The sequence below is a fragment of the Miscanthus floridulus genome, unplaced genomic scaffold (assembly GCF_019320115.1).
Source record: "Miscanthus floridulus cultivar M001 unplaced genomic scaffold, ASM1932011v1 os_2150, whole genome shotgun sequence".
Taxonomy (NCBI): domain Eukaryota; kingdom Viridiplantae; phylum Streptophyta; class Magnoliopsida; order Poales; family Poaceae; genus Miscanthus; species Miscanthus floridulus.
Window position 1 is genome coordinate 15,070 of NW_027098125.1, and position 8,729 is coordinate 23,798.

The window sequence follows — 8,729 nt, forward strand, 5'->3', positions numbered from 1 at the left end:
ATCCGGCGGAGCTTGTGGATGACTCAACTCAAGTTGTGAGCGGTTGTGGGTGATTCATTGTGACGGAGTGTCGAAGAATTAACCCGTAGAGAGCACTTGATCCTTGCGCAGATCAAGGGGAGCTACACCCTTGCGTGGGTGCTCCAACGAGGACTAGTGGGGAGTGGCAACTCTCCGATACCTTGGCAAAACATCGTCGCGTTCCTCCTTCTCTCTTTACTTTGAACATTTACTTTGAGCAATTCAATTCTTGTTATTTACATTGCTAGAATTGCTATGCTAGAGTAGGATTGGAACTTAGGGTGTTAAACTTTTATGCGTTAGAGCCATAGAAACACTTTCTAGGCATAATGGGTTAATTGGGCTAACTGTAGAGTTTAATTATTGCAAAAAAAAATAGAATTAGCCCAATTCACCCCCCCTATTGGGCATCTTGATCCTGGGGTCGGGAGGGGAGGGGCGCTGGGGAAGAAGGGAGAGGAGGGGCGCCCGCCGGGGAAGAAGAAGGGGGAGGGGAGGGGCGCCGACCGGGCAAGAAGAAGGGAGAGGGGGAGAGGCGCTGGAGAAGAAGAAGGGCGGGGTGCTCGGGAGGGGCGCTGGGGCCGGTTAATTAAGTAGGATTTTGTCCTTTGTCGAGTGTCCTAGATCTGGGCACTTGACAAAGTTTTTTTTATTTTTTTTCTTCTCCTTCTGTCTCAGAAAAAAGATTTTATTTCTTTGCCGAGTGCAAAAAAGAAAACACTCGGCAAACACCCTCTTTGCCGAGTGTTTTTTTTACACTTGTCAAACCCACTCTTTGACGAGTGTTTTTTTTTCCGAGTGTTTTTAGCACAGCACTCGGTAAAGAACTTGTTCGCCGAGTGCCCGAAGGAATACACTCGACAAACCTAAAAACACCTGACAAATTTAACGTTTGCGGCAGTGGTCAACCCACACCTCCTGAAAACCTAGCCTCAACATCATAGCTCCTACAAAAGACCAATTAACTCGGTCATAGGCCTGGCTCATATCCAGGTCAGCCTTGTTCATATCCAATTTGCTCTCCGCCGGGGGTGGGCGCACGTAGTCGCAAGAGTGCGGGAGGGAGAGGGGCGACGCGCGAGCAGGGTCGCGATGTCGCGCTACCGTCACGACCTGGAGCGCGACGGTCACGTAATACCTTTTGCGAATTGAAAATGCTGCTATGCTACACCTGAACCAAATTAGACTGCACAATTTATGCAACGACGATTCTCTTCGATTACAAAACTCAGAATTAGCCGAGGAGCCCACGCCGCGCTGCGAAGGCGAGCTTCTCGGCTACGACTGCCGCACCGTCGAAGCCGACCCAGACGTCACCCATGGATAGGTAGGACGCTACGGACGCGTTGTCGACCGTCGTGGTGACCGCGCACCAGCCGCCCCCGCCGGCAGCGGCGATTTTCTGGACCTTGGCGTAGGACATAATTCCGGTGGCGTTGCTCCCGTGCTGCTTCGTCCCCGCAGCGACCACCGGCGCCCCGACGCCGCTGTTGGCCTTGTTGCGTTGGAACCACGAGCGAGCGTAGAGCGGGAGGACCATGACAACCTTGCTCGCGGGCACGCCGGCGTCGATCCAAGACACGACGCCGTAGCTCGCCGAGAAGTGGGACTCCCGGTCATAGAGTGGCGCGTCGAAGGCCGTGGCGTTGGTCACACCCGCGGCTAGCGGGTGGAGGCCGAACGCCACGACGTTGACCCAGTCGAGGCACCTCGCCACGGCCTCGGACGGGTTGTCCACGCCCGGGAGCAACGCGTGAAAGACATGGTTGGAGAAGTAGACCATGGCGGTGAGCTGGAACCCCGGCGGCGCGGCGGCGCGGCGGCGCGCCACTCGAAGACGAGGAACCCGAAGTTGGCCATCTCGACGTCGGATGCTGGGAACCGCCACGCGACGTCGAGCCCGTCGAAGCCTCTGTCGCGAGCGAGCGCGACGACCGCGGCAACGAACGCCGCGCGGGACGCCGGGTCCGCGGCCATGGTGGCGAACGCTGGGTCGGTCTACGAGTCCGTACCTGCTGCAATGCCGGCGGTGACGACAGAGAGCAGGGTCTCGAGCACCCGGTTCTTGGACACTTGAGCATCGGGGAGAAGGTGGCGAGGAGACCCGCCTAGCCGGGTCCGTGGGGAGCACGAGCTTGTGGATGGTGCCGTGTGTTGAATATAGGATCAAAAATCACACGATCATACAGTGGCTAATCCTAACCGGATTATGGATCAAATGTGAAACAGGCACTGAACACTGAAGAGCATGGGAGAACTGTCGACTGACAGAGCTCTTTTACTCAGATGTTTGTGAACAGCACATGACGATTACAAATGAGCCAAGCAGTTAACACGGGTGCTTGGACAAGCTACTTATACCAGTAGCAAACTCACGCACTAATCTTAGCAAATCAACTGCCTAAACATAGGCTAAACACACTTAAATGATAACTGCAACTCGATACAGGAGAACATGGGCGCGGTCACCACACCACTGTCTTCAGCTAATTCAAACTTACCCAGTTCCCGCCTTGACAGTCACATTCAGTAAACCTCCACGCTTCCTTGAGCTGCTCCATCTGTCAGACTCGGTGTATGCAGGATTACACTCAACATTCTCCCCCTTAATCCTGTAATACACAGAGATCTCTAACACCAAGCAAATGCCTCATCACCATCAGACTTCTAGCTGCAAGAGCCTTTGTCAGTGAATCTGCCTTCTGCTCTGCTGTTCCAACTCTCTTTGCAACAATTTGTTCCCTTTCAATGCACTCTCTGATGAAATGATACTTGGTATCTATATGCTTGCTTCTCCCATGGAACACAGGGTTTTTCATCAGTGCAATAGCAGAATTGTTGTCAACATACAGTGCCACCACTTTTCCCCTTTGCTGAAGTCAACTCACTTAGCAAATTTCTGAGCCATATAGCCTGCATAGCTGCTGCTGTTGCTGCCATAAACTCAGACTCACAAGATGATAAGGCCACTGTCTTCTGTTTCTGTGAACACCAAGTAATCAAATTACCATTCAAGTAGAAAGCCATACCCCCAGTGCTCCTTCTTCCAACCAAATCTCCAGACAGATCACTATCAGTGTACCCCACTAACACCTCTTCACCTCCAACTTGAGTATATACAAGTCCCATCTCAATTGTTCCTTTGAGATACCTCAATATCTGCTTGATTGCTCTCATATGCATTACTGTAGGTCTTTTCATGAACCTGCTAGTCATCCCAACTGAATATGCTAGGTCTGGTCTTGTATGCAGCAAATATCTCAAACATCCCACCATTTTCCTATATTCAGTTGCATCCACAGGCTCACCACTCTTATCTTGGTGAAGTTTGATCCCTGGATCCATTGGAATCTTGGCTGGGTTACAATCACCCATGCCAAACTGACTCAGTATCCTCTTAGCATAGCTGGACTGTTTTATTGTGATGAAATCAAGCTTCTGATCAACCTCAATACCCAGATAAAATGATAGTAACCCCAGATCACTCATCTCAAATTGAGTTGTCATTTCTATCTTGAACTTCATGATTTTAGCTGGATCACTTCCTGTCACAATCAGGTCATCTACATAAACACCTAGAATCACTGCATTTCTTCCTGTTCCCCTTGTATACACAGCAGGCTCACAAGCACACTTGGTGAAATTCAAGCTTTTCAGACTCTTGTCAAGCTTCACATTCCAAGCTCTTGGAGCTTGCCTGAGACCATACAATGCCTTGCTGAGTTTCAGTACACATTTCTCCTTCCCTTTCACCTCAAAACCTTCAGGTTGAGAAACATACACCTCCTCTTCAAGATCACCATTGAGAAATGCTGTTTTCACATCTAGATGATGCACCTGCCAGCCTCTGTTAGCTGCTAATGCCAAGATCATCCTCACTGTATCAAGTCTAGCAACTGGCGCAAAAACTTCTTCAAAATCAATTCCCTGTTTTTGAACATACCCCTTTGCTACCAATCTTGCTTTGTACTTGATTATTTCTCCTTCTGCATTTTTCTTTAATTTAAACACCCATTTAAGACCAATGGGTCTTTTCCCAGGTGGCAACTTAACCCAGTTCCCAAGTCCTATTCTTTGTAATTGACTGCAGTTCATTTTTCATGGCTGCTTGCCAATTTTCATCACCTGCAGCATCTTTGTAGCAACTAGGTTCCTCCATTATTGCTAACAAAGCCTCAGTATCTGAATCCAACTCTATTTCTTCAGTCATCTCATATATCTCATTCAAGTTCTTGAACCTGACTAGACTCTCCTCTGCACTACTAGCAGAGCTTTGTCCAACTGAAGGTGACTGTTCACTAACTGGCAATAGACTTGCTGAAGAATGTGCTACATTCACTGCTGATGCATTTGTAGAATTTTCATTTGAGTGATTAGGAGTGACTGCTACTGTCTCATTTTCTGTACTGTTTGATGCTCCCCCTGACACTGACTGTGCCTGTTGTACATCATCAGTACCATTTACAATGTCCATCACATACCTTCCTCCCTCAGAAACATCAACTTGAAAATCAGCTGATATATCCTCAACTGAGTTGTCTGACCAATTCCATGGCTGTTTTTCTTCACACACAATGTCTCTACTGACAACAATTTTGTTGTCAGCCACATCAAGCAATCTGTGTGCTTTACATCCTTCATCAACACCCAAATATACCATGGGCTTGCTCCTGTCAGCTAGCTTCTTTAAGTGTGGACCAGCAACTCTGACATGAGCAGTGCTTCCAAACACCTTCAGAAATCCCAGGTTTGGTTTTCTTCCCCACCAACCCTCAAAAGGTGTTTTATCTGCCATTGCCTTAGTGGGCAATCTATTTAGCAAGTAAACTGAATGTCTCACAGCTTCACCCCAAAGCTTTCCTAGCATATTCATACTTTTCAACAGTGACCTTGCCATCTCCATCACTGTTCTATTTTTCCTTTCTACAACCCCATTCTGCTGTGGACAGTATGGTGCAGTCAAGTGTCTCTGAATTCCAGCTTTCTCACAAACATCTCTGAATGCTGCTGCAAGGAATTCTCCCCCCCCCCTATCAGATCTTAATGCCTTAATTTTTTCCCCAGTAACATTCTCAGCTTCATCTTTGAATTTTACAAAAACATCAAGAGCCTGATCCTTGGATTTCAACACATACACATAGCACCATCTTGAATAATCATCAATTAGCAACATAAAATATTTATTCCCACCAGCAGTTGATGGAGTAATTGGGCCACACAGATCAACATGAACTAATTCTAGCTTCTTCTGTGCTCTCCACTTTGCTACTCCAGGATATGATACTCTTGTCTGTTTAGCTGCTAAACAAGCTCTACATAACTGATCTGGGTGTGCAATTTCAGGGACACCAGCTGCCATGCCTTTATCAGCCAAGAGTTTCATTGAGTTAAAGTTTACATGACCCAATCTACCATGCCACAACCATGCCTGTTCAGTGACACTAGAGAGGAAGCAAACAGGTACTGCTATCTCCAGTTCAACCTTGTAAAGTCTATTTTGTGTTCTACCAACTCTCATGATCAATCTAAAGGGATTTTTCTCACAGACCTCTATGACATCATCATCAAGCAATATTCTATGACCAGTTTTAGTTAACTGACCTAGGCTAATTAAATTACTTCTCAGCTTTGGTATGAAAAATACCTCAGTAAGAGCCCATTGGTCACCAGTTTTACACTGAAACAATATTGTCCCTCTGCCCTTGATCTCGACAGTTGATCCATCACCAAACCTCACTTTGCCAGTGACTCCTTCATCAAGTGAACTGAATTTACCCAAATCTCCAGTCATGTGGTTACTTGCTCCATTATCAAGATACCACATGTCTCCTGATGAATCACCTCCACCAGTTAGATGCAGTTCTGGCATCACCCCTCCCTCCTGTAGATACACTTTCTCCCCCTTGCTTTCTGAGACAACACTTTCAGTCTCTGCAAGCATGAGAGCTTGAGGCTCCTTGCCTTCATCTGCACGAGCATGATGTGCCTCCTCCTTCCTTGCTTCAGGACACCTGTTAGCATAGTGTCCATACTTGTGGCACTTGAAACACTTTATGTGGCTTTTATCTCTGGTGCCTCTAGCTCCATCTCTCCCAGATGAGTCACCACGGCCACCCCGACCTCTACCACGGCCACGACCTCGTCCTCGGCCGCCACCACTTCCTCTCTCTGAGGATTCACCTCCCCCAGACTTCTTGTATCTTGACTCCCACTCAGCCGGGGTCAACAGCAACTGACCGCTGCTATTGTTGCTCACGGATCCTGCTCCTCGCTTCGTCCGTTCTTCAAATGCCTTCAGTCTCCCGACAGCTTCATCAAAGGCAAGTTTGGACAAATCATAAAATTGCTCGATCCCGGCTATGACGTTGATGTAACGATCAGGCACGGTGTCGAACAATTTTTTCACAAGCGCTGCATCATCCAGAGTCCCTCCAAGATTACTGTACTTGACTGACATAGCTGTCAGTTTTCCAGTATACTGATCAAGCGACTCCTCTTCCTTCAACTTCAACCCATCGAACTCACTCTTCAAGGTTTGCAACCGTGCATCCCGCACTCGAACTGCTCCCACGAACCTTGCCTTCAAAGAGTCCCAAACTTCTTTTCCACTCTTCTTCGTGGCAACTTGCATCAGCAAATCATCAGGCAAACACTGAAGCAAGTGAGATCGAAGCTTCCTATCCTTGCCTGCAACCGTCTCCGACTGCTTCTCCGCCGAAGTGCCCTCCGACAACTCCACAACCTCCCACCACCCTTGATCCTCCATGATCGCCTGCGCCCGGATGCACCAACTGGTGTAGTTCGTCGCCGTCAGGGACGGGAAGACCTGATGATGGCCGCCGCCGCTGACTCCCCGCGAACCGTCTCCTCCCGAGGACGACATGGACTCAACTTTGTGGTATTTGTGGACTCAATCGTATGATCTATGGCTCCGATACCAATTGTTGAATATAGGATCAAAAATCACACGATCATATAGTGGCTAATCCTAACCGGATTATGGATCAAATGTGAAACAGGCACTGAACACTGAAGAGCATGGGAGAACTGTCGACTGACAGAGCTCTTTTACTCAGATGTTTGTGAACAGCACATGACGATTACAAATGAGCCAAGCAGTTAACACGGGTGCTTGGACAAGCTACTTATACCAGTAGCAAACTCACGCACTAATCTTAGCAAATCAACTGCCTAAACATAGGCTAAACACACTTAAATGATAACTGCAACTCGATACAGGAGAACGTGGGCGCGGTCACCACACCACTGTCTTCAGCTGATTCAAACTTACCCAGTTCCCGCCTTGACAGTCACATTCAGTAAACCTCCACGCTTCCTTGAGCTGCTCCATCTGTCAGACTCGGTGTATGCAGGATTACACTCAACACCGTGGTGGGGTGCACGGCCAGCGCGGTGTAGTAGAGGTGCGTGTAGAGGGAGGCGTCGAGCCTATCGAGCGGCCGGAGACGGGCGTCCGCGGCGAGGTAGAATCCGGCGCGCACTGTCGTGGACGCCGGTGGCGTCTCTCGGGCGTCGCGCGGCGCAGGAGCCGTGGCAGCAAGCGAATGCGAGACCGCCACGGCCACGGCCACGGCAATGGCGAGGCGGAGGGTGGCGCTCATGGTGCCGGTGGGAGTGGGTGGGGAACGGAGTGACCGAGTGAGGCAGTGTCCCTTGCTGTTGTATTGGTCTCATTGGAGAGAAATTTTGGTGATATCTTGCTTGTGTTGCTATGCTGCTGTTTGATTAGTTCTTTGCAAACTACGAAGACATGTTCGCTTGAATTTATCAGTCGACTTATCAGCTATAAAATAAAACAGTTTTAGTTGACTTATCAGTCGACTTTAATACCAGTCGAACATGGCCTGCAAAAAGCTCAATCAACTACACAGCTCTATTGCCTGCTCTTTTGACTTCCGGTAACTGAACTGCACAGGTGCGGTAATTACAATCCGACATGGTTACACTGGAAAAAAAAAACTCCTTTGGTTTATGCCTCAGGGATAGTGTTCACATGCAAATGTGCACTACTACTAGTTGGTAGTAGTAGCAGTACAAACAAGCGGACTGTTTTTTATGATTGGCTACTTTAATTGGAATTTGAAAAGGATCCGTGACGGACTGTACCGGTAGAGGGTCCCCGACCGTTGATGACTCAGTGCAGACTGGAGAGAGAGATTGAGAACAAAAGTTATATATGCAGCTGAACTGAGGCCTTGTTTAGATTGAGATTAGGAATCAGTATTTGACACTGTAGCACTTTCGTTTGTATTTGATAATTATTGTCCAATCATGGTCTAACTAGGCTCAAAAGATTCGTCTCGTAATTTATAATCAAACTGTGTAATTAGTTATTTTTTTATCTACATTTAATACTCCATGTATGTGTTCAAAGATTTAATGTGATGGAAAGAGAGTAAAAAAACTTGCAATCTAAACAAGGCCTGAATAGGCACCTTCTACTGAAGAAGCAGAAACTTCAGAGACTTGCAGATGCAGAACTCCAAGCCAGAAAATTTAACGGAAATAGTAATAAGATCATTGAAATAAAGTCCCAGGGAAGTACAGACTGGAATAAAGATATAAAACTGAATTCACTTCGGTTGAAAATAATGAAAATCTAATGTTCTAAGAAGCTGAACAATCTCAAGTTTATTAGATTATAGAAGACAATATCAATATTTATATCTTTAAATAAATTTATTATG

At 47.4% G+C, this 8,729-nt stretch overlaps 1 pseudogene; it reads right to left on the minus strand.

The window, feature by feature from the left end:
- Positions 1–1,255: 1,255 nt before the first annotated feature.
- Positions 1,256–7,643, minus strand: LOC136534658 (class V chitinase-like; annotated as a pseudogene).
- Positions 7,644–8,729: the final 1,086 nt, after the last annotated feature.